The sequence below is a fragment of the Mirounga angustirostris genome, unplaced genomic scaffold (assembly GCF_029215605.1).
Source record: "Mirounga angustirostris isolate CCGP_5_RB_7025 unplaced genomic scaffold, mMirAng1.0.hap1 SCAF_2, whole genome shotgun sequence".
NCBI classification, from domain to species: domain Eukaryota; kingdom Metazoa; phylum Chordata; class Mammalia; order Carnivora; family Phocidae; genus Mirounga; species Mirounga angustirostris.
In genome coordinates this window covers 35,838,774-35,863,902 of record NW_026991710.1, presented here as the reverse complement: position 1 = coordinate 35,863,902, position 25,129 = coordinate 35,838,774, and positions in this window count along the sequence as shown.

Here is a 25,129-nt window from a genome sequence, read left to right as displayed (position 1 = left end):
CTCCAAGCTATAAAATGGGCTGTTATTTCTGGCCTGAATTTTAACTTATAATTTTTAACACCTGCAAAGCCAATAGCTACCTGGGGAAAAATATTCAAAATCCAATAAAATCAAAGAGTAAAAAGAGGAAAGTAGGGTTGTTCCACAGCCATTTTTTTCACTTGACTCAAAAACAAAAACTGTGTGTGTTGGCACTTAAAAACTATCTTAAAAGAATTAGAATCGATTTCCACATTGCTGAACAGTGCACTGTTGATGGGAATGTAAATTGGTGCAGCCAGTATGGAAAATAGTATGAAGTTTCTTCAAAAAATTAAAAATAGAACTACCCACTTCTGGATAGCAATCCCACTTCTGGATATTTATACAAAGAAAACAAAAATACTAATTTAAATAGATAGCTGCACTCCCACATTTATTGCAGCATTATTTACAATAGCTAAAATATGGAAGCAACCCAAGTGTCCATCCACAGATAAATGGATAAAGATGTATATACCCAGTACTCTGGGTAGATTTTTATTCTAAGGCAATAACCATCTAAAATTTCATTTTAAGTAAGCAGGGAGCTGGGGCTCTGACATGAGGTAGATTTTTGAAAATAGAAAAGGTGGTGCAATGGGGGGGTGGGGGGGATGAGGAAAGGGCGACAATTGAAAAGCCCAAAGAAAGAAAGGAAAGCAGGGGCACCTGGGTGGCTCAGTTGGGTAAATGTCTGTCTTCAGCTCAGGTCATAATCTCAGGGTCCTGGGATCTAGCCATGTCAGGCTCCCTGCTCAGTGGGGAGTCTGCTTCTCCCTCCCCCCACCCCAGATTGTGCTCTCTCTCTCTCTCAAATAAATAAAATCTTTAAGGAAAAAAAAAATAAAGGAAAGCAAAGGCAGAGTATGGATTATCCGGTCCAAAGAAGGTAAGCAAAAGGCTCCAGGTATGAAATAGTAAAAGTAAACAGGAAGAAACTCTTTTAGGAGTGATAGACAGAGAAATGTAATATAATGGGGGATTTATGGCCTGGCCTTTGGGTCAGGGAAAACGTTATTAATGAAAGTTCAGTGGAACACCTGAAAGTTCATCCAACAATCAAGAGTTATTTCACCAAATATACACCATGTCCTCACTGAAAAGACAGTATTTGGATTTTTATTGTTTTCTACTAAATTTAGAAATTTCTTAAAGGTAAATGGGGAGTACTTAGGACTCAAAATAATCTTTATTTAAATTCTTTCACTAGCAAATTGGTGCTATTCATATATTTTTCTAGAGAAAAATGTTCTTCAGACATATAACAAACATAGGTAACTTTTAACAACTTTTCAGCTCTTTTTTGACATTTTTATTTATTTTTATCTGAGTGTGGTTGACACAATGTTACATTAGTTTCAGGTGTATGAAATAGTGATTCAACTTCTTTAGGCATTAAAGTATGCTCTCCACAAATGTTTCAGCTCTTTTTAAAAATTCTTTGTTTCTTCTTGGAAATTGGCCCTCCTTGGACCCATCTAATTCATACATGGCATAGTATCACTTTGAAAATTTTATGTAATGGCTTAACTTTAATGAGCAAATGAAATTGCAAGAAGGGGAAAATAATTTTAACTCAATTTATTTGCCTTAAAAACAAGTAAAAATGGAGTAACACTTGAAATAAACAGAAATTGTAACATTTGCACAGAGAAATAGAAACCCATCATGGAACTGCTGCATAAAAAATATTAGACTGAGGAGGAACTCAGTTTCATACTGTGCAATTTAAATGTGCTGAAAGTAATTAAAATGAATGTAATTGAAACGGTTTCTGCACCATGGTTCAATTAGGTCATTTAAATGTTGCACTAGAAAAATCTAAAATTATTTTTAAGCAAAACAGAGGCCTGGAATTGTGAACCATAGATGCAGGTGAACTCAGGTGGTCTGAGGGAATAAGACATGAGGCCAGCTACACCTGCTGCAGAGTGCTTAGTGGGACCAGACACAGTGCCAGGAGAGACCTGTGTTTGTAGGAAATGGCAGGTTAGTAGTAGCAGTTCCCCTGGAAAAGGAAGGATAATATAACTGAATGCCAAGCCTTGCTCACTGATGCCAGGAATTTGGGGCAACTATGTCCCCTGGAAGCCAAGCCTAAAAGTATTGGAATGTCACGTAGAAGATAGCAGGAAGGGAAAAATGAAGGGGGGGAAATTGGAGGGGGAGACGAACCATGAGAGACGATGGACTCTGAGAAACAAACTGAGGGTTCTAGAAGGGAGGGGGTGGGGGGATGGGTCAGCCTGGTGATGGGTATAAAAGAGGGTACATTCTGCATGGAGCACTGGGTGTTATACGCAAACAGTGAATCATGGAACACTACATCAAAAACTAATGATGTCATGTATGGTGATTAACATAATAAAATAAAAAAATGAGAATAAAAAAAGAAAGGATCCTTTGAAATTAAAGTAGACATTTTCAGTGGCTTAATAGTATTAATGGTCACGTAACTGGAAGACCAGAGCGGGGATTCCAAATGAGCTTAAGGTGTATTCATGCTAAGATTTAGAAATGTCTAGGAAGGAGTGGAGAAATTGGGCTACCCGGGCTGTATTTGTATAAATAATTCACTATTCTTCTGGGGCGGAACTCACCCAGGAAAAAGATGTCAAGATGTATAATAATGTTTTGTCTTTAATACAGTCACATATCCGGCCACCAGATTATCTGCTGGCCCAGCTTCCACAGGTGCCCTGCTGAGCACTGGAAAAGGAGTCTACAATAAAGGAGAGAGTAGAACTGAACAGAACGAATCCTCTAAGCTCCCAAATGGACATTGGCTGCATAGGGACAGAAAAGGATGGAAATGTCCAGTTTAATGCCACTGGTACAAGTGGCCAGAGCATGGCAGCTTTGGCAATGACAGGAGTCCGCATGGGAGTTCGCAGTGTGTTCATAGCTGGATGAACACACATAGCCTTTGCTGCCTCACACACAAAATTGCCTCCAGAAATGAAAAGGCGTTCAGGAAGAGAATATCAGATGTCACTAGATAGAACAGAGTCTTACTATGGATTGTACTCAAGGCAAGCCTTATGAAATTATAAAACGATTCAGAGGTACGTATTTAACAAGGATAGGGGGCACTTTTTATGCAATTTGAGGAGAGGGAAAACCAAGGAATTTGTTCTGCATCTGTACTGTGACCTTCAGTTGGTGTGGCCTGGACAAACCGTTTGCATTTAGAATTTACAAGAGCCTTTCTGGCATCTGCAGACGTTTTGAAGTACAGCAAGATCAGAGTCAGGAATCACTGGCAAGCCACACTCCCGTGAGTGCACTGGAAACTGAATTCGAATTTTTTAAAAACATACAATCAACCCATAACCTTTCTGAAGCACTTGTATCAGGTAATGGGAGCTATACATCCTGCCATGGGCCAAGTTAAGCCACAACCACACCAGAATCTTTGCAGTCCTGAGAATATTAACTGTCCTGTGGACCATACATCTAGAAACAGGTGAGCTTCCTTTTATTGGCTCTGTTCTGCTCCTTTGTTCCACATTGACTCTGAGCATTTTGTCATTGTGCCTTTTATTAACTTCATACCATTTTGATTATAACATCTAATTGTGGAAGGAGTTTTTATGAATACCTTTATTTAGGATATCATTCCAACATTCAAAAAGTTTTTTTTAAGTAGAATATTTAAAATATTAGTCTTTAGAAAATAAAATTAAAAAAAAAAAAACATTACTGATGGCTCTTACAAGGAAAACATTGTTTTGTGTGGGGGAGTTGTCCTTAAAAATTACCAACGTCTTCAGTAAAGGCTTATCAGCCTTCTTCTTTTTTTTTTAGGATTTATTTATTTATTTGAGAGTGAGCAAGCACTGAGGGGTGGGAGGGAGAGGCAGAGAATCTAGAGCAAGGTTTGATCCCAGGACCCTGAGATCATGACCTGAGCCGAAATCAGGAGTCAGTCGTTTAACCAACTGAGCCACCCAGGCCCCCTATCAATCTACTTCTTTAAAAGCATACAAAGGCCATGGAGAGGGTTCAAAAGAATCAAAGGGATGTTTAAAGAGTTGCAAAATAATAGCTATGTAGAAAGGCTGAGAAAACTGGGATTTCATTTTGGGAAAAGAGACAACCGTAAGGGGAATTATTCTTTTAAAATAAGAAGGGCTATTATGAACAGGATGATAACCAGTGGTTTTTCATCTGCATTTAGAGCAAGATAAGAGAAAGGGGTTGGAGGGAGAGCCTAAGGGAGTTAGGCTAGCTGTTAGAAAAGATTTCCTGTTCATAAGGGATGATAACCCTGCAACATTGCAGACATTGTGGAACGCATTCCTGTGTGTATTTGGTGCAAAATAATAAGCTGCAAAATTTAAAATTCAAAGAGTTGTCCAGAGGTTTCTCAAGATCCTTATGTTCGTCTTCAAACAGGGAAAACAAAAATCAGTATTTCTACCTCATCATCTCTTTGTCTTAATCATATGTCATTATTACCAAGTTGTTATTAACTGGTTCTTTTTTTTTTTTTTTTGAGATTTCAATGCTTTTTATTTTTATTTAAAAAATAAATAAAAAATAAAACAATAAATAAATAAAAATAAATAAATAAACTGATTCTTTTTCACATTAATTTGTTTTATTGAATTTATCTTTGGCTTCACTTTCTACTTTCTCAATGTCCCTGGTAGATATAGGAAGTAGGAGATGAATAAGGTTAGAGATTTTAAAACATTTTTGTGCAGCAGGATCCTTGCTGGCAATAAAATCTTTTGTGATCAGTCACATAGGTGAGCAGAGCTCCTCTGGTTACCTGGGAGTGAGACAAAACAAAGGGGCAGAGGATGGGGCAGAATCCTGTTGATTTCATCCCCCGTACCTGCCCTCACTACCTGCCCTTCCAACAACCCCCAAGACACTCTGGAGGAACCCATACGGCTTTTTGAGCATAGTTTAAAAATCACTGACCCAGATAAGAATGACATATTAACACTCTCGTGGTGTTTTATAGCTCATAAAATGATTTAAAGTATATTAATTTAAAGTATATTATCTGTGTCCTTCCTGCCTCAGCATTCAGGTTCTATTCCAGCAAATCATTTAAAAGCATCTGGTAATAACTTTTTAAAGGTGATCATAAGTCTAGTTATATTAGCTATAATGAGGAAAGAAAAAAATAGTCTCATGTAGAATGGCTTTCTTTCCTTACAAAAATTATGGGGGGGGGGCATTTTTATTTCCATCATTTTAGAAAACATGTGAGATGAAAAAAGTTTATATTGATTAAAAGTACAAGAGAAAATTCTATTATAAAAGACTTTGATATTGGACCAGGGCCAAATTAGGTACACAGTAGGCTCACAAGACTTTTTCAAGGTGCATGAAAATGTTTTATACTTTTTAAAATCAGAATTTAAAAAATGAACTAGGTCAAAGAAAATGGTTTAATATATAATACTAACATGTTATTTTTTTTTAAAGATTTTATTTATTTATTCATGAGAGACAGAGAGAGAGAGGCAGAGGGAGAAGCAGGCTCCCAAGGAGCAGGGAGCCCGATGCGGGACTCGATCCCAGGACCCTGAGATCATGACCTGAGCCGAAGGCAGACGCTTAACCATCTGAGCCACCCAGGCGCCCACTGACATGTTATTTTGATCACCTCTTATTTATCTCATTGCTAAGGGAGTGATTCCTGACCTAGGATTTTGGCAATGGCCAAAAACGTGACATTTGACCCTGGGTAGATGAGACAGAAAGGTCATTGGTCACATAGACTCCCAGCCTAGGAGAGGAGCACATTGCACCATACAGACCCCCATAGGGGCTGCACTCAGAGCACCGTGAACAACTGGCATTAGCAGGCACCGAAATTTTATTTAATGATTGGATGGGTAGATAAATCCATGAACTCACATATATACAAGGAGTCCTTGTCTTTACTCACATTTTCCCTACCTAGAATGATCTCTCCACTCTTCTGTGCTTAGCTAAGTTCTGCCCTTCTATAGAAAAAGGAAACAAGATGAAACCAGAGAGGGAGAGAAACCATAAGAGACTCTTAATCTCAGGAAACAAACTGGGGTTGCTGGAATGGAGGGGGTGGGAGGAATGGGGTGGCTGGGTGATGGACAATGGGGAGGGTATGTGCTATGGTGAGCTCTGTGAATTGTGTTAGACTGATGAATCACAGACCTGTATCCCTGAAACAAATAATACATTACATGTTAATAAAAAAAATTAAAACAAAAAAAAGAAAACCAACTTCCATCTCAGTAAATGATTTTTTTAACAAACTAGTTCCCTTTGATATCTTCTCTGAACTTCTGGAGAATTTATTCTCTAAGGCACTCATTTTAACCAAAACTACAACACCTTGGTTATTAATTCTTTAGATTATTTCCCATCTCCCTAAACTGTAGAATTGTAAATATTAAGGGACAAGATCCTTTTTGTTTTCTTAGGCCTAGTTTTATTTCCTGCTCACAGTAGGAACTTAGTCAAAGATAAATACCAGTCTTTTCCTCCTCATTCTTGCTTCTCCCGCTCATTTTAGTTGATAGCATTCTCATTCCTCCAGTCAATTAGACAAAATTTCAGAGTTTCTACAGATAAATACAGAGTCCCGGGTATCCTGGAATGAGTGTGATCCCTATCTGTCTGAGGGCAGTGTTGTCAGGGACCAAGAATTAAAAGTGGAGGAGGAAGACCACCCAATGGTCTAGGTCCATCCACCATATCCTCCCATATGATCCAGGCTTTCATACCCACCTCAGTGTTTCTTCAGACCCTTTCATTTTCCCACATTGTTCCTCCATCACTGACACTGTTCTTTGAAAAGTCTCCCATACATGCTCCAGGTCCACGTTCTCACTACTGGAAGTCAGGCCTCCATCAATTCCCCTCTGAGTTATTTTTTTTTTTTTAAGATTTTATTTATTTATTTGACAGAGAGAGACACAGCGAGAGAGGGAACACAAGCAGGGGGAGTGGGAGAGGGAGAAGCAGGCTTCCCGCCGAGCAGGGAGCCCAATGCGGGGCTTGATCCCAGGACTCTGGGATCATGACCTGAGCTGAAGGCAGACGCTTAACGACTGAGCCACCCAGGCGCCCCTCCCCTCTGAGTTATTGAAATAGCCTCGAAATGGGTGTCTCTGTCACCAGCTTACATCTCCTTCAATGTATCTTATCTCTTACGACCTGAATTGTCTTCAGAAAGGAATTACTTTTTTACTCAAAAAGATAATCTCTGTGGGGTGCCTGGGTGGCTCAGCCGTTAAGCGTCTGCCTTCGGCTCAGGTCATGATCTCAGGGTCCTGGGATCGAGCCCCCGCATCAGGCTCCCTGCTCGGCAGGGAGTCTGCCGCTCCCGCTCCCTCTGCTACTCTCTCTTTCTGTCAAGTAAATAAATAAAATATTAAAAAAAAAAAAAAGATAATCACTCTATCTAAATTTTCAACTGGTTATTCAATATCTGCTTATTTACAGTATAAAATCCATGACCAAATACTTTTGCCTAGAATTGTAGATCTCCTGCAATATTTCAGCAACTGTTTTTCCAGTTTTATCATGTATAATATCACATCCTTTGAACATTGTGCAAACTGGATTCACAACTCTTTGAAAAGCAAACAATATTCCCTGTTTCTCTGACCTCATTCAAGCTCTTTCTTTCTATTCAAAATGTCTGTCTGTGAACAGGTCTCATAAATTATATCCCCATCATCCTAAATCCATTTCAAATCTCAAATCTGTTAAGCTTTCTTGTATCCCCTTCCAGGAGATCTGTATCTCCTATTATCTATGCTTTCTAAATCCTATACATTTTGTCCACTCCTCGTTCCGACATTTTTCACAATTATCATAGACTAATACGTGTTCGTGTGTGTGTGCATGTGTGTGTGTGATTTTCTGCTGGATGGTGAAATTCCGTTTGACAAAAATCAATGTCTGATTATCCCTCCATCTCTAATAGTGCTTAGAACCATGCTTTGACCAAAGTGGGAAGACACTGACAGCTATTGAATTCAATTTTTCCTGAACTGAAAGAGGAAAGCCTCTAGGGCCTTAGTGTCAGAAATAAAATATTCCAATTTGATGTGTTCACCTAAAATGGAACAGAAAGCCAACACAGGTTATATGCATTATTCCATTAATTATCTTAATATTCCCCTTCAAATTTGAGTGTAGACATTATCTACCCTCATATAAGAAATTTTGTGGTTATTAGAAGAAAAAGCAATAAATGATAAACAGATTTTTTTCTTGTAACACCATTTTCAAATATTTTCTAAGACAAGATATTTCACAAATAAGGAGTTCCCTGGATTTAGGAGTTTTTACAATACCAAGTTAAAGTTGAACCAATCTTTTTGGCACAGAATTTCAATATATTTGTTAATGAATTGTGAATATCAAACAGAGAGAAACAGTGTATAGAATTCCCTAAGCATATTGTTACACAGAAACCTTTTCTCCCAGAGCATATTGCATATGGATGGACTATTTGGGAAACCAATCTTCATTAGTGTTAATCTACTTCAACATGACTTTCAATCTATTGTAGAGACTACATCATTTTTGTAAGAGATAGAACACTTAATTACTAACATACTTAAATGTATAAGCATATCAAACTATCTCTCTGAAAACTTAAGGATCCAATCAAAGCAGTATTTACCACTATAAGCCATGCTAAAAATTCCTTATCCTATCAACGAGGCTATATCTATATGGGCCAAAGTCATTACATCCTTGAGTAAAATAGCACGCTACACTTTTTCAGTACAAAACAGCAACTAAACAATTTTCACAAATGTATGAGTTTTGTGCATGACTTTTAATTTCATGGAACCCAGCATTTAGGGGCTGAGAAAGTTGATAAACAAACTGAACCACTTAATTTTTAAGCATTTAATTTTTACCCAATAAAAATCCCTTGCTTTACACAGACATCAACTCTATTTATAAATATTTGTGTGGGTAGGATTTTCATAACGTTTTCATTTTCGTGAATCAGCTCTATCCTAAAGTCAGTCACATGGTAAGCAGGAGATTCTTGGGCAAAGATCTGAGATTAAAGAGACAGCTAATCATCATTATCCAACTTCTAATGAGAAAAAGACTAAAATTGTTTGCTTTGATCATAATAATGATCTAAACATCGAGCATTGTCTTACTATTGCTTTACTATAAACTTGAGGTTACTGTCATGAATAAGTAATAGATAGTGCACACTGGGAGAAAGTTATAGTAGTCTAGAATACCCCAAAAATTCTGCTCATTTGGAGGCACTAGAACATTAGCCATGGTTATTGTTTACTATTATCTCAATTTGCAAATTAATCTCTAAAATTATACATTTATTTGGTTTGTTGCTTAAGCATCATAAAGACAGCAAAATAATTAATTGAGATTACAATCAGTTTATGGAATAAAAATGATATGTAATGAACACTTCACACTTTTTGGTGGATCTTTCTAGCCCATGAGCCGTCATTAGTAGGATTCAGAGATGAGTCAGGTTTTTAAGCTGATTCAACCATAATCTATGTGATCCAAGCTGAGAGCCAGGCCTACTTTTTTTTACTTGGTGCAAGGACAAGAAACTGAAAGATACCATTAAGTATCCATGTGTGACTAAGTATCATGGAAGCCTTGGATTTAGCCTGTGTGTGTGACTGAAGTATAACATCTATTTTAGCAACTGAGGGAGGCCATATTATTCTAGGGAAAGCTATTCTGCAGGAAAAATGGAAGAGCGAGGTGAGGCAAAATAAATTCTCAATGAGAACTAGGAGAAAGAGAGAGAGAAAAGATGGAGAGAAAGAGAATACTTCCTATGGTTCTGATGACGTCAGATTTCTCTTTTCAGATGTTGTTTCTTCAGGCCCACTTACATTTCAGTTTTTGTGTGTTTTGAGCCACTCATGTATTCCATCTCTTTCTCTTAAATCTCTAGTTTAAAGTGAGTTTACGTTATTTTGCCATGGCAAAATTTTAAATAATGCATTCATGGAATTAATTTCAGCAGAAATGTCATTACCACAAGCTATTGCCAGGGCAGTCCAGACAAAGACCACCAGAAATACACCCATGGTCGGATAAGTTGGATTTGATTCCACACTGCAGCCAGGGAGAACACTCACCAGGGAGCTTTGGACCAGAAGAGTGTGTTAGAACAGACACTTCATAGAATTCGGACTTATGATTTGGAGAGTGGCTTAAGGAAGTTTGGTGTTGCTCTGGATTGACTGCTGTCAGGAAGAGTGAGGAATTCTGTGATTGGGTATCTTAATACATCTTATTTAGCAGAAGAAAAGACTAGATTGAGGCTAAAGATATAACTGGTAGAGAAGAAGTCACGCATCTTAGCCGGTTCTGGACATTCTTGTGGTGCAGACAAGGTGCAGGTGTTTTACACATTTAGACATGATTACTGAGTGATCTTGTTTTAATTTTGATCCATCATGATCGTACAGTAGCCTTGTCTGATACCGATATTCTATGAATTGTTTTATGTTCAACTGGAGAACACCAAGACCCAGCTGATGATGTCAGTGCTGCTTTTCTCTTTCTCATTGTAAGAAAAATGTGATCTGACCTAATCATCAATCCTTCCTCATTAAGGGATTAGTGACACTATATCTGCCCCAGGTCACCCTGGTTCATCTTGTGTTGTCCTCCAGACTCTGTTTTTGAAGCTGATCTTCTCCATAGCTGACGTTTACCTTGTTTGGTCCCATCAGAACAAAAGTGGGCATTTTTCTGTCAAATAATGTAATTCTAGTAATAAAAAGTGTTAGTCTCCAAGTTGTGCTAAAGTTCAAATGTGACACCAAGTATCCTCATCTACTATATTTCTAAATCTCTAAAGCTTGTTCCCTCTTTGCACAGCTTTTTGCAATGCAGAAATATCCAACATTTTATCTAAGACAAGCCAGCCATACTTGCTACTCAACCCTACCTACCCACTCATTTCCCTCTCTTTCTCTCTCTGTTCAGTGCAACATCCAGCAGAACTTCATGGTGGGGAAAAAGGGGGGGGGGATTTTTACCCCCCAATTTTTGTTAGGAAAAAAGTGCTTTCCAATTTGAAAATTCCCAGGATTCGGAAACTACTCATGAAAGCTTCTCTAACAGAAGGCCATAATTATGATTGCATGATGTTCTCTGTACAAATCTACCAAATATCACCTTTGCTGTAGTAGTTTAAGGCTTTCACATTTAACTGCTTAATACATTTTTTTTAAAGATTTTATTTATTTATTTGACAGAGAGAGAGATAGCAAGAGCAGGAACACAAGCAGGGGGAGTGGGAGAGGGAGAAGCAGACTTCCTGCGGAGCAGGGAGCCCGATGCGGGGCTCGATCCCAGGACCCTGGGATCATGACCTGAGCCGAAGGCAGACGCTTAACGACTGAGCCACCCAGGCGCCCCAATAAATTTTTATTCTACTATTTTATTTTATTTTTATGAAGGTGATTTAAGCACAGTTTGAAAGTCTAAGGGAAAACTAAAGAACAGGGATGATTTACCTGACACTGAAGTAGGCCTACTACTCACAGAACTGAACTAGCACTATTACAGAAAACATATTTCTGAAGATTCTAGCATTGTTGCTAAGGACAGGAGTTCCGAAGTTGGACTAACTAAATTAAAACACTGTCTTTCACTTATAAGTTGTATGACTGATTGAGTTACTTAACCTCTCTGTTGCTTTATCTATAAAATGGAGCAAAGAAGAGCATTTGTCTCATAGGGGTACCATGAAGGTCCAAAGACAAAATGTACATAAGGAATTTACCAGAGCTCCTGGGGCATGAGTCCTCAGTAATATGCACACAAGAGAAATACACACACATAAAGATCACACACACACACACACACACTTTTCTCACATAAAACAATCTGTTTAATAGAGTTTCATAACTTTTCATGAAAATATTCATAAAAACAATAAAAATAACTCATCCTATAGGACAAATATCCATTAATAGTCACAAATTTCCCTCAACTTACAAACACAGATATTTTCTCACCTATCCCTTTCCCAAATTCCAAATCTCTGCTAGATTCTAGGAATACAAACATAAAAGCACACATCTTTGATATTAGGCAGTCATTTTACACAAGAACAGGCATTTGTAAGCTTAGTATTTCTACATAGGTTTCCACTGCTGTTTAAACATTTGAAATTGCAGATTCTAAAGAAAAGTAATATCATGGCTTGCCTGGGGTCATTCACAAAGTAGACATATTTTTGACAAATTTCACATTTTCTGCTCTACTATGAGAATAGGTCTTTGTGATTAAGAATGAATATATGCTTCTCTAGGTCCTAGGAACAGTGAAAAAGTAGACTTGTCTACAAATAGGGGCTATAATCACTCAACCAGTGTTTTTTCTTCCAGAAAGTTGCTTCCACAGCATAGGGGGAAAAGTTACCAAAATAAATCATCCAGATAAAATATTGAAATACATTAAATCCTAAAAAGGAGCAATACCAGATATTGCACTTTCCAAAATATATTACTAGTTCTATATTTATATTGGCTTTTTAAAGATTTCTCTTTTGTTTTTCAAAGTATAATGAGTACTGGTTTAGTAGAAATAACAAACACTAGGCAGATATGTGAAAAATGAGATGAAGACTCAAAAAGGAAGAATACTCCTAATTATGAGTATGATATGGTTTAAAATAAACAATTTATAAAAGGAATGCTGTGAACTTTTTTGGCTTTTTCTTTAAGAAGTACTTCTCAAAAAGGAAGGTATGATATATATAAATTGTCCAGTGGAAAAAATGCAAGTCTTGTAGCTACTATTACCTTATTAATATATCCATTATTAAAATAAAAAGTATGTTTTTATCAATTATGTCTGGTGATATACATTGAAATTCCCTTTACTTACATTTAAGTAAAAAATTTGAATTGTAAGATCTAAATAGTACCCTAAAAAAATTTTCAAGAAGCCTCAAGTGGCACCCTTTCTGATGAAGCTGAGTCTCTTATAGCTAGTGTTTATTAAGTACTTACCATGTTTCAGGTACTGTGCTAAGTACTTTACATATATCATATATAATTTTTACCTGAGAAAAAATCCTGTGAAATATATATCATAGCCACCATTTCACAGTTGAGGTACTAAATCTCAGTGAAGTAATAGACTTGCCCAAGATAACATGAGCAATAGGAAGTGGTAGGTCTATAGAAATCCAAAGCCTCTGCTCTTAATCACTAAGCTATAATACCTCTCCTAGGCAGTCATATGTTGAGTGCTCAGTATATCCTAAGCCCTCCATTATCTCATTCACTTTATACAACTACTATTCAGGGGTAGGAATCTACCAAAGATGAGAAAACAGAGTCCAAGGTCACATGTTAGTAAGTTAAGCATGTTAATTGTGAAACCAGAATCTAAATGTAGGTTTGTCTAAATCCAGAGCCATTCTTGTAATCTGTAAATCATACTGTCCAATTGTCATGCCTGCCTAGAAAAAAAAAAAGTATCGTTTTATTCTATATGTATTCTCATTCAGACCAGCATTGCCCTGATAACTGGTAATATATTTTGGAAGTAGTAGGTAATTATTACTATCATTATTATGTACTTTTCCATCTCACCTGAGAAGGAATCTTGCAAGCACTTAGAGAGTTGTTTTGTTTTGTTTTGTTTTAGTCAAGGGTGTTGAACTATATTTTCTGAAACAGATTTGAATATTTGAACTTAGGCTTAATAAATGCAGTTAAAAAATATAATAGGAAAATTTAAAGTGGAGGAAATAAGATTACATATTTCTGACCCCAGTGTGGATACTTTATCACATTGCTAGACCAAGTGAGAAAGTGATGCAGGAAAATACTATCATCTTGAACAGCCTGCGTTTTTTATGGATTTAGCTGTTAACAGTGGGAATGCAATCAAAATTCTTTAAAAGAGAAACTGGAAAAATATTAACTTGATGGAATCCTCGTGTGTTGATTGCTACTTACACTTTATTTCTCAGTTTATAGAATCACAAGCACTGCCACCAAGCTGCCTATTATTTTAAACTTGCAAGACAAAAATATCTGCATCCACAAATTATATTTCACAAGCAGAGTTTAAGATAAATTATGTAACAATAAGAAAACTCCTGGGTTAGGAGAAATGCCACCCTTGCATACCTTTTTCATGGGTATGGCTTTCTTGTCCACCAAAAAAAAAAAAAAAAAAAAGCAGGCAAATACCAAAAATAATATGTACCACCAAGGGAGGGTAATGTATTGGGTCAGCCTGATCCTGGGTCAACAAAGATGTGCCACAGAGCATATGAGTGATGCTGAGAAGTAGGAGCATTTAGAATGAGAGCAACTCTAAAGACATAATTGCTAGGAGGATATGAAAACCATTTAAGTTCTGAAGACTTAAGTCTCCAGGGAAGAAAGGTACAAGAATATTAACTTAATGGAATGCTCGTATGTTTAACATTGCTCTCATTGTCTTTGCTTTCTATTTACATAGTTACAGGTGCCCCCACTAAGCTGATTTTAACTTTGCAGAACAGAATGCAGCTGCCTCAAATTTTATTTAATAAGCATACTTTACTTGTAAGCTTTTGCCTTTAAATGTTACAAATGTAGCACCCGGGAATAGACCGAATCCTCTCTCTTCCACTCCCAATTTCACATCACCAAAATGAGACTCTAGTTGCCACAGATTGCAAGTTCAAGGTGCTCACCTTTGAACTAATGGAAAGGGGTCAGGTGCTCAACTTTGAACTAATGGAAAGGGGTCGGGGGTCTAGAGTTATTGTACAAATGATCAGGAGTCATTTCCATGGCCATTTGGCTGGAGACTCAATTCTTATCAAAAAAAAAAAAAAATCTAAAAAAACATCATGAATGTCCTCCCCTCGTGCTCAGAGCAAGGTTTCAATCCAACTACTTCTTCAAAGGACAGTTTGAGAAGGAAAAAGTGTTAGACATCTCTTACAGAGCTCTTCTTAGATTTTACCTTTCTTTCATTTCAGCTGTCAACGACAGCCAGAAGCTCTGTGAAGGCTACAGTGCCCTTCCTGCAGGCATGACCTTGCCAAATACCTTTCATCTTGCCAGCGTTGCACGCTCCCGTCTCCCCTGTTGAGGGCTTAGGATACTTCTGAATACCTGTAGGTGAACCCGAAAGGGAGGGAAACTTAACACTCCATGAAGTATACCTTTGTTGATAAATCCTTGCCCCTTTCACCCTCCCAGTGGACTGTCCTGAGACACAAGGATATAACCTCTCCTTAAATGATCAAACAATATCAAAGAGTCAGACTCACCTACTGGCAGCTCAGTAGCACATCCTCACGTTGACTCTCTTATGAGACCTACTTCGTTCTCTTTGTCCCTCACCTCTGCTCGCTGGGATTGCACTCCCTGATCCAGTAAAAACCATACACCTTTGCCTTAGGCTCCATTTCATGGGGAAATCAGATTAAGTCAGGAAGAGATAAGATTCTTAATTCATTGATTCCTTCACCAGGCAAACAATACCAGCTGAGAAAAATGAAAGCTTTCACATTCTATATATATTGCTTTAAAAACATTTATTGAATGACTATTAAATGTCAAGTACCGTACTTAATGCAGTGGATACAGTGGTGCATAAGAAGGCTACCTCAGCCCTGAAGAAGCTCACAGTCCCTTTGGAGACATGAAAATCAAGTCAAGATAATTAGAAGTTGTGTTAAGTGCTAAGAAGGAAACAAATCAACACTCTGAGAAAGAAAATAGCTGAAGGAGGCTCTCTTAAATAGGGCTGCATTGGGGATGTTTAACAGATGGAATTCATAGTTGTAAGCAACAGAAGCTAACTCTAGCTGGTTACTGGAAGATATTGAAAGCCTATCAGGTAGCTTACAACATTGTCAGGAAGATTGGGGAGCGAGGCTCTGAGACAAAGCATTCCAGGACAAAACCCAAACCCACACAACAAAGTAACAGCTGGGGATGTTTCTGCTGACCCACCAGGACCAGAGTAAACCATATCTCGTGCCCACCAATGTCACTTTGGTGTGAAAAACTTGACTTCGTTACCACTGGAAAATTGCTACTGTGTCACCAAAACCCAGATACCTCTATTCCTGCAGTGACAGCAAAAAGTGCAGGACCGTCCAGAGCTTTTGAGGGTTTACTGAGAGTAGGTCTGATTGGTGAGTCCTCGTCATGGATCTGCTTCCTCACGCAAGGAAGCCAGGGATTTGGAGTTAACGATGTTTTTGTTGGGCAGGTGAAATTCATGATGTGGGGAGTCCCATAAATGCAGAAAGGCAGGCATAATAGGAAAGTTGCATTAGGAGAGTATACAAAGACCTTGAGGAAGTTACTGCCCCAAGTTGCTGTATAAAGAACTAAGAGAGGGTTTATATTCAGAACTAGATCACGGTACAATAAGGCTACATTGAAGAGAGCTGTATCTGGATCATATAGGACAAAAGTGGCACAGCCTGGGGTTGGAAAGCTGGGTAGGGCCATACCATGGACGTCAACACATGTTGTCCCTTAAATATCATCCCTGTCCAGCTACCCTCTATTCTGACTGTTTCCAGAGGCGAAATAATTTGGAGTCCACATAAACCACAACTATGAACTTGGAAACTCATTTTCTGTGCATTGTAAATCCAAGGACCCAATAAATATTCATGTGGAATGAATGGATGGCACAAAAAGATGAATTTTCATATAAAGGTTTTGGTCTTAAAGTTGGAATATTTTAATAAGACCTGAACATTTTCATTTGGATGCTAATATTCTGAAAATTGTTAATATATGACTAATAATCATGTTCTCCAACTATTTATGATATTTTGAAAAATAGAACTACAAAATATTTTGCTGCATTCTCCTTCTAGGTAAATCATAACCATATGCATATTTTCCTAAATCACAGTATAAATCCACAGCTAATTATTTATGGACCAGATAAATTTGTTACAGAATTTTGGCATGCATTCATTTTTCTATCACTAAGAATTAGATTTTAAACACTCCTATCAGAAATCCAAACTTAGGCAATATTTAAGGACAAATAGTATGTCCTCTTAAAGCTTCGAAGGTATTAACACATATTGTGTGAAAAATGTAATATCATAAAGCCATATCACACAATAAGTATTAATACCTCCAATCTTTTATTCTTTCTGAAATAGCACATGGTAGAGAAGCGTGCAAATCTTTTACACTGAGAAGAAATCTGTGGGTTCTTTTTCATAACAAAGAATAAACTCAGTTTGAGATAACTGGCTACCTGCTATGCATTTTCTGAGTTTGTAGCCAGAGATTACTTACTGTAATAGCTAATGGCTACTATTTACCGAGCAATATCATACACCATCATGGTCACACAAGATACCACATTTACTCCTCACATCAGTAAAGTGGTTCTTATTCCCATTTTACACATAAAAGAATGATGGTTCGGGCGCCTGGGTGGCTCAGTCGTTGAGCGTCTGCCTTCGGCTCAGGTCATGATCCCAGAGTCCTGAGATCGAGTCCCACATCGGGCTCCCTCCTCGAGGGGAAGCCTGCTTCTCCCTCTCCCACTCCCGCTGCTGGTGTTCCTGCTCTCGCTATCTCTGTCTCTGTCAAATAAATAAATAAAATCTTAAAAAAAAAAAAAAGAATGATGGTTCACTGTGATTTGTGGACTTTCCAAATATTGCCAAGCTAAAATCACAAAGCGTGTCACACAGCTACATGAAATACATGAGATGAGATCAAAGATTCCACCGAGGTCCTTGATCAGTGAGTCTGGTGTTCCTTACTTTTCCACACTACCACCAGATTATGAACACTCTTCCATAAACATCTCTACTAGTTTAGAAATATATATATAAATAACTCCACAAGTAGCCACTTTATAACTAGTCAGAGCAAAAAGGTAACTCGGATTCATATTTTCATCAAATCTAGATAGAGGCATTTTTTTCCCATTTTTCTTCACATCTGATGGGAAAGGAGCTACACAGAGGAAAAAGCTGATTCTTACTCATGTGCTTTCCTGGATAGAAAGAGCAGTCAAGATATAAAGATATCTCTAAGGCAGAGTTATTTCATAAGTCTCCTTGGGAAATTGCCAGAAGGCAGAGCACATGTCGAAAATCCCAGATACAGAGACACCACACATTGTCACACATTGTCAGACATCACACACTGTCACTTGATATCTTTCACTGTGTCATTGATTCTAATATATTTTATGGTGTTTCCATTCCAAAGTGATGAGAAAGGCGCAACCCCAAAAGCATAATCCTCACTGTGTACTGATTCTTCAAATAGAAGCAAGGACAATATTAAGAGGAAAGCCTAGTATTTACTGAGCAATAACATACGCCAGCAGGCTCACACGGGGCATCACGTTTATTCTTCATGTTGGATTATGTAGCAAAGGCCCTTCTTCCCTGGAAGGTACAGGGGGAGAAAAATCCATAGAGGCTGTACCTAGATAGAATAGTTCTATTTGTTGAATGGATGTAGTATGTCCAGCTTAAAATTATTACCTAACAACAGCCTTCTTCCCATAGGTCTCTACGTTTCTCTGGAAACTAACCCTAAACTATCTATGCCATGACTGAGTCCTGGAAGCCCCAGAAGGTATGCCATGTGCATTCACAAAAATATTTTCCTGCTTCTATAAAATGGCAATGAGTTTTTTTGTTGCTTTTAATGTGCTGAAACCACAAAGGTGTTCTGTGTCAATAAACAATACTGGAAACAACATGTTTGTCATCAGGTAGTGACCGCTTAAGAAATTCTTGAGGTTACATTGTAACTATTAAGAAGGAAGCAGGTGGATTCATTTCTGAATTTGGAGGATTTACATACTTTCTTGTCTTCTACTCCTGGCTTCCTAGTATTTTATATTTGTATTAGCTTTTTTTGAGTGATGTATAAAGGTATTATCCACATATTATTTTCAGAGGCCACCAGGAGAAGCTCTTCTAAGCTGATTCTTAATTTTGCAGATCTGCAAATCTTTAGTTTGCCCAGAGGACAGACTCAGGCCAACAAAATTAAGAAATACTGATTTCTAAATCAGATGCCAACCTATTAATTTATAGGGAGAGTATTTATCACCTAGGGGCATAAATATTCATGTTTGTACTGTACAATGACTGGAAATTTTCAGTCATTTTTATTTATGATTATGCATTTATCAATATCTCTATTTTCTCCATAATATGAGTGTTCAGGAAAGTTGGCTCTCCCTACATTATTAAGAAGAAGAGGTAGGATACAAAATATGCCGACCAAAGGCATTTAAGTCATATGCAATAGGAAAGTGCCAAACTCTATTTGATGCTTAGTCTACAGGTAACAACTTTTCAGATGTTTCCATCTCAATGAAATGATGGACATGGACTAGAAAAAATTGTGTAGAGAGACATAAATCATTTTCCTCATCTGTGGTCTTCCAGCAATTATATTACAGAATCAATTTAGATGCTCAGGCAATTGAACTACATCTGTCATTCAAAAGTCGTCAAATGAGAAGCTGATGTAACTTCTTGACTAGCATTTAAAATGAATTATACACTCAGGTCACACTTTGAAGAAAGGGGGGAAAGAGGAAGACAAATAAGAAAAGAAGAGACAGGGTGGATTTTTTGTGATTTTTAAGTTTCAACCTACCTTTGTATCCCAGCACATTCTCTACTTCCAATAAATAAGGTATTTCATCATTTATTATATCATGCAATTATGACTGTTGTCTCCTCACAGATTTGATGCCAATATTAACGTCTTTGAGAGGGGAAATAGTATGAAAGTACAGCATATCATGTCTTATACTCACCTCACAATATTTTGGCTTATGGTCTCCACCAAAGCATTAAAATCAAAAGCAAAGATGAGAATCATTCAAAATAGAAAAAAGCTCTACTATAATCTTTTAAAATCAGTTTTATATATAATTTCTAGAGTTTTATTCCTTAATATTTTTTACTTGGGATTTTTTTTAAGGCACTTTTTATTCTGCAGTCATTCAGTAGCTGAAAACTAAGGTAGACATTAAGAGAAAGTGACAGATAAAAGACAGATCAGGATTTCTAACTTGCACATGGATATCAGAGACTTGAATATAAGAGAGACTTGGGTATACCTAATGTAAAAATAAACTAAATATTCAAATAAATACTTTCTGGGGTGCCTGGGTGGCTCAGTTGGTTAAGCGACTGCCTTCGGCTCAGGTCATGATCCTGGAGTCCCTGGATCGAGTCCCGCATCGGGCTCCCTGCTCGGCAGGGAGTCGGCTTCTCCCTCTGACCCTCCCCCCTCTCATGCTCTCTCTATCTCATTCTCTCTCAAATAAATAAATAAAATCTTAAAAAAAATAAATACTTTCTAAGATAAAATTGAATGACTTGTACAATTATCTCATAACTGTTTATATAAATAGTTCTTTTACCATTTAATATTGCTTTCAATGGCAAATTGTGTCCTCTTTTGCCTCACCACTACTCTGCTAAAAATGGTTTCAAACAGTCATAATTATTTCTCTTTCTAGTTTAAGAAATATACCTGCTATTTTTGATTTAGTTGAATATCTCTAAGATCTGAAGCAGCATGCTGAGCACACAGAGAATTATAGCTATGTCTTAAAGTAAGATGGATATGTCATTAAGTGAACAAATTCTTTCATAAATTGCCCCTGAAAACTACAGGATCAGCTCTTTTATGTAGGAGACTGGAGACTTCACACTAGCAATTGTTTGGTCTTAAGTCTACACACTAATGTTCAAGAATAAAAGGTGAGGGGCACCTGGGTGGCTCAGTCGTTAAGCGTCTGCCTTCGGCTCAGGTCATGATCCCGGGGTTCTTGGATCGAGCCCCACGTTGGGCTCCCTGCCCAGCGGGAAGCTTGCTTCTCCCCCTCCTACTCCCCCTGCTTGTGTTCCCTCTCTTGCTGTGTCTCTCATTCTCTCTGTCAAATAAATAAATAAAAAATCTTTAAAAAAAAAAAAGAATAAAAGGTGAGCTGAAGACGTCTAAAGAAAGCCTGAGCTAGCTATCTGCTCTATCACAACTCTTCCTGATTTTTTTATATATTCTCTACAAATGCATCATGTCTTAAAACAGATGAAGAAAGCCACTTTCTATAGAAAAAAATGATCATAAAAATAATCCTTAATGATATCTTTTTTTTTAAGAAGATAGCTAGTTCAGTTTAAACGTTTCTTTCCTTTTTCATTTTCTCCCGACTTGGGTTTGTTGAAAAATAATTGATATTAATGTGGGACCCCTGCGTGGCTCAGTCAGGTAAGCATCTGCCTTCAGCTCGGGTCTTGATCTCAGGGTCCTGAAATCAAGCCCCATGTCGGGCTCTCTGCTCAGCGGGGAGTCTGCCTCTCCCTCTCTCTCTGACCCTTCTCCGCTTGTGCTTTTTCTATCTCTCTCTGTCTGTCTCAAATAAATAAATAAAATCCTAAAAAAAGAAAAATAATTGATATTAATGTATATGTTAGCATGTGTCTATATCTATCTTATATGTTATATTCCGAAGCTCTGTGGCCCTGTTTTCTTCTTGCTCTTGCTGCTATACATTTCAGTGACTTTCTCCTAGACCATGCTTGCCTAAGTATTTAGCTGCATGCCAAGTCCCGGAGAGGAGTTGCATTATCACAGGGTTCTTCTAATATGTGCTAAATCAAATATTTAATTTGTCCAAATGCTGCAAAGGCCGGTGAAATGGTATGGCCAATAATCATTTTCTGAACTCCACAACCCTCAACCTCAGGCTCAAAGAGTTGGGTTTTTATGGACTGACCCTTTAGTTCTCCTGCTACGTAATGCTTTGTAAATAATTCTTAGATCTGACATTCCCAGAAGAAGACAAACCTTGCAGTCTGGGCAGTTTTCTTGGATGGGGTTAATCTATAGGGAAATAGTGTTAAGGAATCTCTCTAGACACATAGACATTTGTTTGGACATTGGGCTTTAAAAATAAGCTACCCTCACATGCATTCTGTCTAGCTCCCCATCTCATTCCTACTGCCTGAGTTAAAATGAATTAAATTTTAACTAGTTCCTATCATAGACATAGACATTTCTATATTGGTTATAAAATTTGTTTGGCTTTCTTAAGAGTTTAGCTTTTCTGTAACAAATTTGGGATACTCTGCTCCATTAAGAATGACTTCTACATTTAGATCAGTATGACTATTGTAAGAGTTTAATTTTATCCTATATTGAGAGCCCTTTTTGAGGATCAACATATTAGAGATTCTTTGGCTGTCCTTCTTGAATAAATGGCATTATAGGAGTAGGACAGGGAAAGTACAAGATAATCTTGGACAAACTTACGATGCCAGGAAGTAAATAAATTTCTTATTTTTTAATGATAGAGACATGTCCAAAGGACACAAGAGTCAACTCAGAGGGACTTCCAAATGCCAAATCTAGGACAATTTGAAGAACAAAATAAAATAATGGTAGCAATAGATTATAATCTATAGAATAAACCAAGTATCCATGAGTTTATAAATAAGTAAAAAATATAATATAGGGATATAAATAAATAAAAATTATATAAATGAATAATTGAAAGATATAAAATATTTAATAAAATAAATATAAGTATATTTATGTAATAAATAATTGACTAAATAAGGAAAAATAAATGACAAATAATTGAATTATAAAGTAATAAATACATTTGGTATATATTTAAATGGAAATGGTATCAATAAATATAAATATAAACAATATAAATATAAATAACTGGCATAAATAAATAACTGAATAAAATTAAATAAGGAAAAAAGGAAAACTCTTCCTTACCATGAAATTCCAATCAGTATATTTAGAAGACATGATGAAAAGAGAAAATTCCCTATTTAGCAAATACCATACTAATAATTTTTAGGCAAGACTCATCAATAGATGATAAAATTAATGGGCAAAAATGATGAGACACAGTATTTACATAGTCTCCAATTATATCCCCTCAAGATAATTATTAATTACAAGGAGAAACAGAATGACAGTAATTCTCCAGTGGAGACATGGCAGCCACCACCTTACCCAAGTGATCAAAATTAATATCACCATCAGTGAGAAAATTAACACTATGTGCCTCCTGAAATGATGTTGCACAGGGGGCAGAAAAGCACTTCTGTCTATTTTTGCCAAACTTAAACTTAATCAGGAGGAAACATCAGACAATCTCAAATTGAAGATCATCCTACAAAATAACTATCCAGTACTCTTCACAAGGGTCAAGATTACGAAAGGCAAAGTTGAGAAACCGTTCCAGATTAAAGGAAACTAAGGTGACATGACAATTAAATGCAATATATGACTCCAGATCAATGTCTGGATCAGATATAAGACATAAGTAAGACAATAGGCCAGATTTGAATATGATACGCAAATTATCTAATAGCATTGAATCAATATTAATTTCTTGGGTTTGAGAATTATATTGTGGTTATATAAGATGAGGACATGTGGAAATCTATGTGAAGAGTATAGAAGAATATACAAGAATTCTCTGGTTTTTATAAATCTAAAACTATTTCAAAAATTAAAAAATGGGAAAAATGTTAAAAAATCATAAAACAAATTTCTGACCTCCAAAATGTTTGTACCTTCCTGACTTTTTTTCAGGAGCCAGTTCATGAAAACCATAACTTAGGACTGTGGCATATGCAAGAATCTCTAGCTACCATTATCTACCTTTAACTCTCACCTAGACTATTAACAATGGACTCCTAACAACGGCCAGTCCATTCTCTATACTATACTATACTAATGAGCTTTTCAAAACTTAAATATAATTATGTCACCTGCCTCCCACCCATGACACTGAGTTTCCCTAAGGATCAAGATACCATCTGCCCTCCAGTAAGAGTCTTTACAAGGATATTTCCCCTTCCCATGGTGTGCCTCTTTCTCTTCTTTACCTTATTAATTCTAATTTTTTAGACACCAGCTAAAGCCTTCCCTGACCTTCCTGACTTGATCCAATACCTCTATGATAGACACCGTAACATAAAGTCTGTCCTTTTTAGCATCTGTCAGGATTAATTTTACATGTTTGTGTGGTTATTTGATTAATGTTTGCCATTCTCACTGATTGTAAACTTTATGAGAACTTAATCAATATTTATCTCCAGCATTTAGGCCAGAGTATAGCATTCAGTAAATATTTGTTGGGTAAAAGAAATAAACAAGCCATATATGAAAGTATGTCTACATGTTTCTTCCAAAAATTTGAAATAGGCTTTTTCTAAATTGATACTTTAAAAAAGTATAACTTTTAAAAATTTTTAACTTCACCAAATAAAAGTATAATTTAAAGATATTAACTTCTTTGGCTCTTCTTGCTATAAACACATTTTCTGTGTCTAACATAGACTTTTGGAGTTGCATAACACAAGATTTTTCCTGAAATAAGTAAGGCAGAATATTGGCAGTTTGAACTTAATAACTTCACTCCCTTCCAAGAAAGTTTCAGTGGATTACTTTAAAATAGATTGTCTTACATAGAAAATATAAGTAGAAACAGAATGTCAGAAATGAAAATATAAGTGTATCAGTAGAATGATCAGCTTGATGTACTAGGATACCCATTTGGCTTAGAGCTTCAAGGCCACAGAGGCAAAGGGAAAAATCCATTCACACAAAGAAGGACTCATATTATTTATTTAGATATATCTATATTTACTTATTCTTGGCACTATGGAGTTAGCTTTTATGTGAAAAAATGATAAAGCAATGGCTCTGGGTCCACTTGGGAGTCTTCCTCCAGTCTGGTGTCCAGCAAAGCTGGATTAGAATCCTATTTTTGTTAACTTACAAAGTTTGTAAACTTGAGAAAATCACTTCTGTGTGAACCTCAGTTTTCTCAGCTAAAATAGAATGGTTGGAAAGAACTTACTATAGAGGGTTTTGTAAGGATTCAAAGAGATTATGCACATACCCTTAGTACATGCAGTTGATGTGGGTCTAAGCATACTCCTCTCTGTGTCTGTCTTTTTCCTTTAAAAGCTTTCCATTTCTAAAAAAAAAAAAAAAAAAAAAAAAACTGCTTGAAGAAATACACATTATGGTGGAGGAAAGGGGCTTTTGAAAGTTATTGTGAAAAAAAATGGCATTTATATTTAAGATTATTT